This window comes from Aulostomus chinensis, chromosome 2 (assembly GCF_037954235.1).
Source record: "Aulostomus chinensis isolate RoL2024-O1b breed Wild chromosome 2, RoL_Achi_v1.0, whole genome shotgun sequence".
NCBI classification, from domain to species: domain Eukaryota; kingdom Metazoa; phylum Chordata; class Actinopteri; order Syngnathiformes; family Aulostomidae; genus Aulostomus; species Aulostomus chinensis.
Window position 1 is genome coordinate 28,354,394 of NC_141321.1, and position 9,533 is coordinate 28,363,926.

At 39.7% G+C, this 9,533-nt stretch overlaps 1 protein-coding gene across 10 annotated transcripts in view; it reads left to right on the top strand.

Moving 5' to 3' along the window:
* celf6 (CUGBP Elav-like family member 6) overlaps positions 1–3,566 on the top strand; it is a 135,353-nt gene extending 131,787 nt beyond the window's left edge. For 6 of the 10 annotated variants that reach the window (XM_086188772.1, XM_086188789.1, XM_086188798.1 and 3 more), the window contains one exon: positions 1,803–3,564. The gene's annotated coding sequence lies outside the window, so the exon portion shown is untranslated. Of the gene's footprint in view, positions 1–1,802 lie in introns of all 10 variants that reach the window. The other 4 variants (XM_086188745.1, XM_086188780.1, XR_015110524.1 and 1 more) reach the window with 3 other exon arrangements.
* Positions 3,567–9,533: the final 5,967 nt, after the last annotated feature.

Here is a 9,533-nt window from a genome sequence, read left to right on the forward strand (position 1 = left end):
TGTTTAGTTGAGAGACGGCCAAGATGACCCTATGTTTGTGTAGCCAATTAAATCTCCACCGTTCACGCCGAGAGCACAGGCAAATGTTGACACTCCACTTCTCTGTGGATTCCATCTGTGCAGGCAGTACTTCGGCAAGATTGTTTTGTTTGCCTAACATGAGAATCACTTCTCATTTATTTATTTATGAGGGTGCAAACCAATTACACTGTGATAGCGGAGTCACTGCGGACTCACATGGCCAAAATACGGCCACCATACAGCCACTCTCTTCACTGGGCAAAATGCAAATACCTGCAGTTGAGAGTATTTTCGGCTGAATGTGTTTTGTTGTTTCACTGCCTTTATTTTTAAAGTAGGAATATTCAACATGATAAAGTAGCTCTATATTTTTTGCGACTGGTGTTTGAGATAACCGTTGATCTGCCGCAGAAAAGTAAAGGCAGTAAACAGATTAGCAGTGAAAAAGGTCCTTTCTTTGCAAGTGAGTTTGTTTCTATCCCTCCAGGCCAAAACCCTGATAAGAGTTAGTCGTTTTCACTCGCACACGCTCACTCTGCCCTATTCTTTCAGAGGCCCTGCAGGTGATTCAAACTCCCATTGACTATCCAATGGACTCAGAGGGGCGTCTAGCCAGGCAAGCTGGGAGGGATACCGGAAGGTCTTTCTTTGCCTCCTGACTGTCAGATGTCTTTTATAGAGTCATCTAACCAAGTGGCAGGGTGGACGGGAATAGCAGAAGAATTAAAATTAGTTCTAGTAGGAGGGTGACACATGACACAAGAAGCTTTTACCTTGGAATTTATATACATATACTGTATACATATACATACATACATACACACACACACACACGTATAGGAAGAACCTATAGAGGCTTTTTAACAGAAGACGCTGGCGGCTGTCATTGGAACGTTTGGTGTTTTTATGGTTAGACCCCCCCCCCCCCTCCCCCACCGCATGTAAAAAGCAGATCTATTATGAAATGATAACAAGCTCATTTACAGAACAGAAAGGTAGAACAAAGAGTGTCTGGGTGAGTGTTCCCATCACAGAGTCAGAGCCTTTCATGTTCACTCCCTGGCAGTGATTTGCTGTGATTTTGCAACCTTTCTTCACCCACATCACAGCTCACAACACATTAGGGATGATAGGCTGTAAACTAGATCTTTTATATCCGAATCTCAACTGCACCACCATATTTTGAAATGAAGTGACATATTGAGGCAACACAGACAGGGAAGATGATAGGTTGGTTTTTTTGTTGTTGTTTTTTTTTTCATGGGATTGTAAAGACATGAACACATTTTTAGATAGATTTTTCTGTCGTTGCAATCATTTAACCATTTACCACCTTCATATTTGTCTTGTTTTTGTTTACTTTTGGTAGTTTGTTTCTTTTAGTAGTTTGTTTGCGCGAAATTAACAGGGAGATGACTAACTGCAACATTCGGCTCTATTTTATTTTTTCATGCAGCGAGATGGAGTGCCTTTAAATTAGGCCTTCCTTGGATTAGTGCTGTCACAGTGTAGATGTCTGTTCCATATGGTTAAAACACAAATCTCCACCCCACCTCTAGCCCACTTATTTCTGGTTTTGATTGACATGCTCTTCATTTTTTTTTCCTCTTCCCCGTCTGTTTCTCATGCTGTTGGCTGTGCCTGTCAGTCTGTGTGATAACCAGGAGCCAGCAACCCTGAGCATGTTTGCTGCAGCCTAACTGAATCCTCTCCTGCTTTTTCTACTCTCTCTCTCTCTCTCTCTCTCTCACTCCCCCCCCCTCACTTTCTCTGTATCACAGGATGAAGGGCCACAACACCTTATTTCCACAAGTGCAGTAAAAGTACAAAGACTTCTTGCTCTGCTACATATCATGAAGGAAGGGTGGTCCCTTGATCCTGCTGGAAACCCGCTGAACGTTTGGGTGACTGAGAGAAGGATCCCAGAGTATTTTTTTTTTATTTATTTATTTTAGTTTTTTTTTTTCTTTCTTCGCAAATGCCTCTTTTTTCCCTGTTTTGCTTTGGCGTCTGTGGAAGAAGATTTTTTGCAGAGACCAACTTTTTGCTGCTGTTTTTTAGACATGATGGGGAAAAAAACCTTTATAGACTCATTATGCTCAAAGCATGCATACTGACACAGGATATAGATAAACCCACATACACACAGATAACAAAACAAACATTTAGAGATGCTACACTTAAACCAGAAAAATGAAAAAAAATACTTTGTACATGTATAAATAAGTGCAAATGCCAACTCAAGTACTGAAGCAAACACATGCGTGTGCGCGTACACACACACATATACACAAACACACACACCAGCCTGCTGCCATTTTGGTTTTTGTGCCTACACAGGTGTTGTGCTCTGTGACAGGGCAAGCTCTGGATCGAAGAAGAAACCGAGAAGAAGAGGAGGAGGAGGAGAATCCAGGATAATTTACATGCATCATTCCTTAGGAAATAGGGACCAAAGGACTAAACGCTTTTTAAAAGAATATAAATATATAAATATATAAATATATATTTAAAAACTCATACCTTGTAGCTGCAAGTATTACAATTTACTCGTAGTCAAAAAAAATCATTAAATCAATATCCAGTGGCCTACTGTAAGTATGATTACAAGAAAATGGAAATAATGTATAAAAAAGACATGGAATCGTAGTGTAGGGGCTGATCTTTTTGCTCTGGATGCTGATTTAGCACCAGGTTGTAGAATAGTTAAGTAGATTAGGAAAAAAAAAAGTAGATTTGCTAATTTTTGCTGTTGTTTAAAAAAATACTTGAAGTTGCAATGAAAAGGGGCAGAAATGAAGGGGGTAAGAAAAAAAAGAAAAAAAAGAAAAAAGCAAACATTGATCTGACCTGTACACTCTTTCACATGGATGTTAAAGGTATCAGCCACTGGATATCTCGCTCATCATGATGTAAAAGGCACCGCACTCTGACAGCGATGAAGAAACTGTTCTGGACAGAAAGAAAAGAAGAATGACGACATTTAAAAAAAAAAGACTGAACTTACAAGTGTCTGCGCTGGACAGGGTGCAGACATTTAAGGCTTGTCTTTAGCCTTTATGTTCAAGCGACAATCCACTGTAAAGACCAAGCAAAATGGACCTGGAGTGTCTTTTTGTTTCTCCTTCTTTTTCCTGACCTTTTGTATTGCAACATGTTGGTATCAATTATGAAGCCACATATTGTCAAAGCAGGATGGTTTTCCTCTTTAGAGAGATGTGGACAAATGGCTTTTGTGAAGGGAGGGGAGTAAGGTGACAGCTACTGAAACTGCCAGCAGAATGAACTTAAATTAGTTTGACCATCACGGTGTCACGAGTTCTCTTAAACAGCAAAGTGTGGCCCAAGAATAATGACCAAGGCTTCTGTAAGCACCATGCCAAGCTCCATGCTGCAACATTAAGAAAAATGGCCTCCTGTCTCTCTGCTGAACATTCCCATGTAAAAAAAATTATTGCATCAATAACTAAGGAGTGCAGGCTTTTACAGCTATTTTAGCTCCGTCAAACTATATATATATATATATATATATATATATATATATATATATATATATATATATATATATATATATATATATATATATATATATATATATATATATATATATATATATATATATATATATATATATATATATATATATAAACATGTTCCCTGACCTACTTTCTTCATATATTATACATAGACTCTGGAATAGAGAACTACAGCATAAACAGACAACAGTCACATCATCCAGCCTGCTTGTAGCCTGTCTGACACTGAGACACACACTGGTACTGGCATGTCTCCAGTCCCTCAACCTGTTTTACAGCTCTGGACGCAGGCTTTAATCTAAAAGCAGATCAATATGTTTAGAATGAGCCTAGAGGGAGGAGGGACTCTGTTTCAATCACTCCGAACACTTCCAAGTTTTCTCCATCGGATACCAGCAGCTCAGATCCGTTCACCAGCGCTTTGAAACGCAAGGCTACAATAGAAGGAGGAGAAGACAGAGGAAGTAATCACATCCAAATCATTTCCAGTGATGCTTCTGGGGTGAAGACCTGGTGACAGCCACTTAATATCTTTGCTACATGATTTGAAAAGAATACAATTAATAGGTTCAAATAGGACTTGGATCTATTACATTAGGCTCCAGAACAACCAATTCCAATTTACTATAGCAATTATACTCCCCTTTATCTGTCTCTATCTTTCTTTAGGGAGAAAAGCAGATCACACTTGACTATAGAGTGCTGCAGGAATGATTCTGCGCTCAAGACAACTTGGAATTCCAACCCCGGGATCACGGATTTCAGTTATTATTGTGTTTGCACTGTAGGGTAATTGGAATGTACACAAAACACTACACTGTACCATTACCAGTTATACAAATATTTGTTTAATTCCTTATGTTGCTATAATCAGAGAGATACATGAACATATTTCATCCTGCACGTGTAAGTACACGTCCAATTGGGAGTTCAAAGCTCGACGTCTATCTTGCCCTGAAGGAAGGAGGCCACTGTGTTTTATGTTATTGCATGAATTTAGAGAATTTTTAGATGGTTTCAGACAATTAATTTGCCAGGTCTGTACCGTTAAGTTCATTTTTCTCAAGTCTGAGATTGTTTTCCTCAACTTCCAAGTTGGCATGAATGGAACATGAGTCCTAAAACCCTGAAAAAAGTTAGTGATTGAATGTCTGGTTCCCTTGTCTTGAAGTCTATGTTTCTTAGTTTGTTTGTTTGTTTGTTTGTTTATTTTGGCTGTTTGTTTGGGTTTTCAACCAAATTCCTTAAATAAGATCATTGTTTAACATGAGCTTCAGATATTTTCACTTTTTTTTAGGTGATAAAATAAGTCTGAAAATATCATTAATGAATGCTCTTAATGCTCTCAAAAGAGGCGGTTAGTAACAGGTGGCTGAACAAGACTACAGAGTTCATCAAGGTCATTAAACGTCATGACGTAAATTTATATTTGAAGTCATGCGTCAGCAGTGTGGTTCATTTATAACCAAACATTTGCTATGCACTTCTAGTGATTGTATTTAGGCCACAAATATGAATCTATCTGATGTTTATTCTGCTGAAAAAAATGTGTAAGTCATAGAAACTTCTGCTCGCCAAAGAGCTTTGTTTCTGCAAACATCCATTGTAAAAAAAAAAAAAAAAAAAAAAAAAATCTCATTTACTGTTTGGTCGAGGGAACCCAGAGCCAAGTTCCGGGTTGGTCAACAAAAATGCATCATCCCAGCGGCACTCTATGGACAAAGCCACCGTGCCAGACACTCCAGAATTCCCTGCTACCATTCATTGTTGTTTAAAAAGCAGAAGGTCTTAATTTGAGTCCTTGATCGCAGCACGCCATGTGTCCCCTCTCTCTCCCCTGTCCAAAGAGCAGCCATGCCTTTCCAAACCTCAGCCCAACTGTTCAGCAGCTCTCTCCCTGGAACAGAATTTTTGAACCTGGCTAATGTCTGTGCGCACTACCCTTCAATTATCTCCTGCACCGTATTAGACATGCTATTTCACCTTTCCCTCTAATCACACTGTAATCACCAGCCTTTATACATTAGCAGCAACCAAGTGAAAAATCACCAGGATAATCACTTGGACCAAATGACGGGAGGGATGGTTCCCTGTATGCACATGGATGACAGAAGGAAGATTAGCGAGAATTATGTTTGTGCCTACTCCCTGGCAAGGCTGCTGACAGCTGACCTGGCACCAATAATACTGCCATATTTACCCGAAGAGGTGATGGAGGACGAGGGATAAAACATTCCATATCATGGCTACATGTTAATATTGCGAATTTAAATGACATTACCAAATTATATAAGGGGGAGGCGGATATTAAAATGCAGAACGGTCGCTGCTTTAAAATTGCATCAATAATTCTAGAAGAAATTGTGCAGCTTCTTTCACTGCATGTTTGAATTATCTATACAAAGGCCACTTTACGTTAAAGCTTGCTCAACACTTGCCTTTTTCTTTCTCAGATCCCCTGCTGGGACACCTGCTTTGTGAAGCACAGTAGGTCTGCAGATTCAAAATCATGGCCTTGGAAATTACAGCTTTTTAAAAAGCTCCAAATACATATGGGGTCAAATGTAACTCTCCTCCTGACAGGTGGAAATGCAGAAGTTTCTTGTCAAACAAAGCTATGTCCTGCAAAGCATTTGTGCTCATTATTTGTGTGAAGCTGAACTAATTGATGAGAAATCTAATGTTCCATGAGCAATGAAATTTCCTGTGCTTGTCTTGGCCAACTTTCGAGTACATTCTGCAAGTGAACATGTACCTTGCATGCCTGCTCCAATGATCTTTTCTGTGTTGCAGCTTCGATACCAGATGCTTTACCAGTTCCCACTGCTAATGGCAGGTTGAGTCCCTGGTGAGCCTAAGCCCACCCTGGCCTAGTATCCTTCTCTCTGCTTGGCTAACAGTGCAGTGTTCATGTAGCATAATCTGCTATATGCCGGGGCTAAATTACACTCTGTGACATCAGCACTTCAGTGCATTCAACAAAGATGTTCATATTACTTTTCCACCCTGGGGAGGATGACGCTGAAGTGACATGCATTAAAACAGAAATAGCTGCGACATACTGTATTTTTGTTTTTGATAATTTTATTCTTCCATTTATTGCCTCAAGTCTCTGCTACCAGTCTCTGTCTGGTCTGGTTTTTACTCCAGGCCGTTATTCACCAATTGGAGGAATCACAAATTCATAAACCAACAAAGAAAAATGAAAAACTACAGTTTGTCCTACATTTTCTTCTCTGTGCATCCTTTATTTATGAACAAGTATGACCAGTTCTGTTTTAGTGAGCATTTAAACTCACTTCTCTGCCAGTGATGCATTTACTCACTCTGACCCTGTATCATTAAATGAGAAATTGGTAGCGGAGTACATACATCGTATATCCACATCCTCAGTTGCCAGTGCACCACTGCTCACAAGGTCAGTCCTCTAGAGAAGAATTGTATCCTTCAAGGGCCCGAGCCAATGGCAGGGCCAAGCAGAGATCTGGCAGAGCATGTCTACAAGTCTCCAACCCCCTGGGTGGATAACACTCACCCTAAAATAGCAGTGATTGTCAAGGAAAGGAAGTGAAATGTAATTGACTGAAAGTGTAGAGATAATTAAAGGAACCTGTTGGACAGGAGGGAAGAAATTAATGCCTCTCATTTAATAGCTGCTTTGGGAGAGAGAGCTTTTCCGTCATCTCACTTTAGGGCAGAGAGGGTTTTGCTGTGGAAATGGGATTTTGTATGGGAAAGGTGGAGATGGAAATAGGCACGGGGTGGTGGGGGTGCTGTGTGCTAAACTGAAACTCCACAAAATCACTCCCAATACTCAGGGCATCAGACACTATGATGTCATGATTAGTGGAGAGGTTCAGAGCCTTGCCTTACCCCTAATCCTGAGGGAGGTTGAGCAGAATCACAAATATGAGGTCGCTGGGCGCTGGGAGATCGCTTCCCATCACTGAGAGTGCAGAGCAAGCGGAGGGGCCAGATGAATCGTCCACCTAATAATGCACAGCGGTTGCAGGAGGTGTGTGATTACGTTTGGCAATGTGGCTGAGAGTAATGAAGACAAACACCTTTTTTTATTCCTTAATGTAAATAGCTTATATAATACAAAAACGGAGAGAGGTTGTACAGCAGCTTGTGTTGAGAAGCGTAACTCTGTGGGACAATGATGTCAAAATAAAAATGTGTCCACAGCAGTGCAGGGATCTGGGAGAGTCCTTTGAAGCCCCTTAAGTTTTGGCTCTGAACATGCATCTTACATTTTTAAGCATCAGACCAAGGCTTACAGAGCATCTGACTTGGTGTCAAACCGAAGCCACAGCCGAGTGATACGTTAATTAAGATTCTGTGTATCCGACGTGTCACGATTTTTCTGACAGAAGAAAGATCAGCTGTGCAGTAATTGGATTAGTCCAATTGGGGCTGATGAACAGATATGACAGTGACAGCAGAGTTCTCCATCAGCACGCTTATCACTTGAGAGTGCGGCAAAAAAAAAAATTCAAAAAAAAAAAAAAGCATCAGCCACCATCCCAATTTAAAATTCTGTGGAAGTAAATGTTTGGCTTTTACAACATCTAAAGAAGCTCGTTTTACAAAAATGAAACTGGTAGCTCCAGGTTATGTGTGTATATAAATCATTTTGGAATTGAACATACCTGGTCAAGTGGAGATTGGAAGAAGGGGACAAACAGCAGAGCAGTTATTGAAGAACCCAGCAGAACCCCCTGCCTGCTCGACCCAATCCACCACTGCTCTCGTGACCACACGGCTGCATTGCTCCTGTACATACAATATAGCTTATTTTTCAATTTTGTTGAACCTTCTTTATAGGGCATACAATAGATCATGTTCAAAACGTTTTAAAAAAAAATTAAAAAATAAAAGAATAGCTAATATATTTCAGTCAAACTAAGAGAAGGAACCTATGAAATAATTTATCAAAAATAGAAGATGAAATTATTTTATTTCTTGTATAGTGAATCACTGATGTTCAAAAATGGGATTTTATACTCATGTTGGTAAATTGTTCCTTATTTTCGCAGTTGCTTTGTTATTATTGGCTGAAGCTGGGATAGACCCATTGTCATGAAGTTTATGCAGATCATTCTTGATTTTCCTTTTATATTTATTTTTTATTTTTTTTAAGATGCACAATCCATGTAAAAATAATCCCTGTGGGCATGTTTATGAGATTTTGCTGACTGAAAGCTCTTCAATCAATATAAGAGTTCTTTTAAAAGTACTGTAAAAAGGTTAAGTGATGGTATACTGGTCATGTGGAGTCATATAAACATGATTCCATATCACTACTCAGTTGAAATGAAACACCAATCCATGCTTGAGGCCTTTGTTTTGACAGGAAAACTCAAACAAACTAACAGGTAAATATACTTCCTGCTCCTAACACTAATAACTGACTCAAAAATCAGCATTTTGCCGATTAGGGACACAGTTTTTTGTCCCCGATTGTGCATGTTGTCACCACTTAACACTTCTGAAGCCTGGTTTACGTCCCTGAAAGTGACTTATATCATAAACACACACACACTCAGCATAATAACCCCCCCCAGGCCCCAACCATCACAAATGAATGCCTCATTCTCACCCAATTCTAGCTCCAACCTTAAAAACACATCTTCACCTTCAAACAACCATGTAAACTTGTATGATCCCATACACCAGCTATCGTGGGCTCCGGGTTTTTGTACCGCATAAATTTGGTCAGAGGACACACACACACACACACACACACACACACACACACACACACACACACACACACACACACACACACACACACACACACACACACACACACACACACGACCTACCCTGACATATCCCATTGTATTCAAGCTACGGGTGGATGCCTGTACCGATTTTCTCTTCATGCAATTATGTTGCTTATTTCTTTTAAGCGTTGGTGGTTATCATTGATTTAATTTCTTACAAAAGTTCTGTTTGTTATCTCATTGTTTT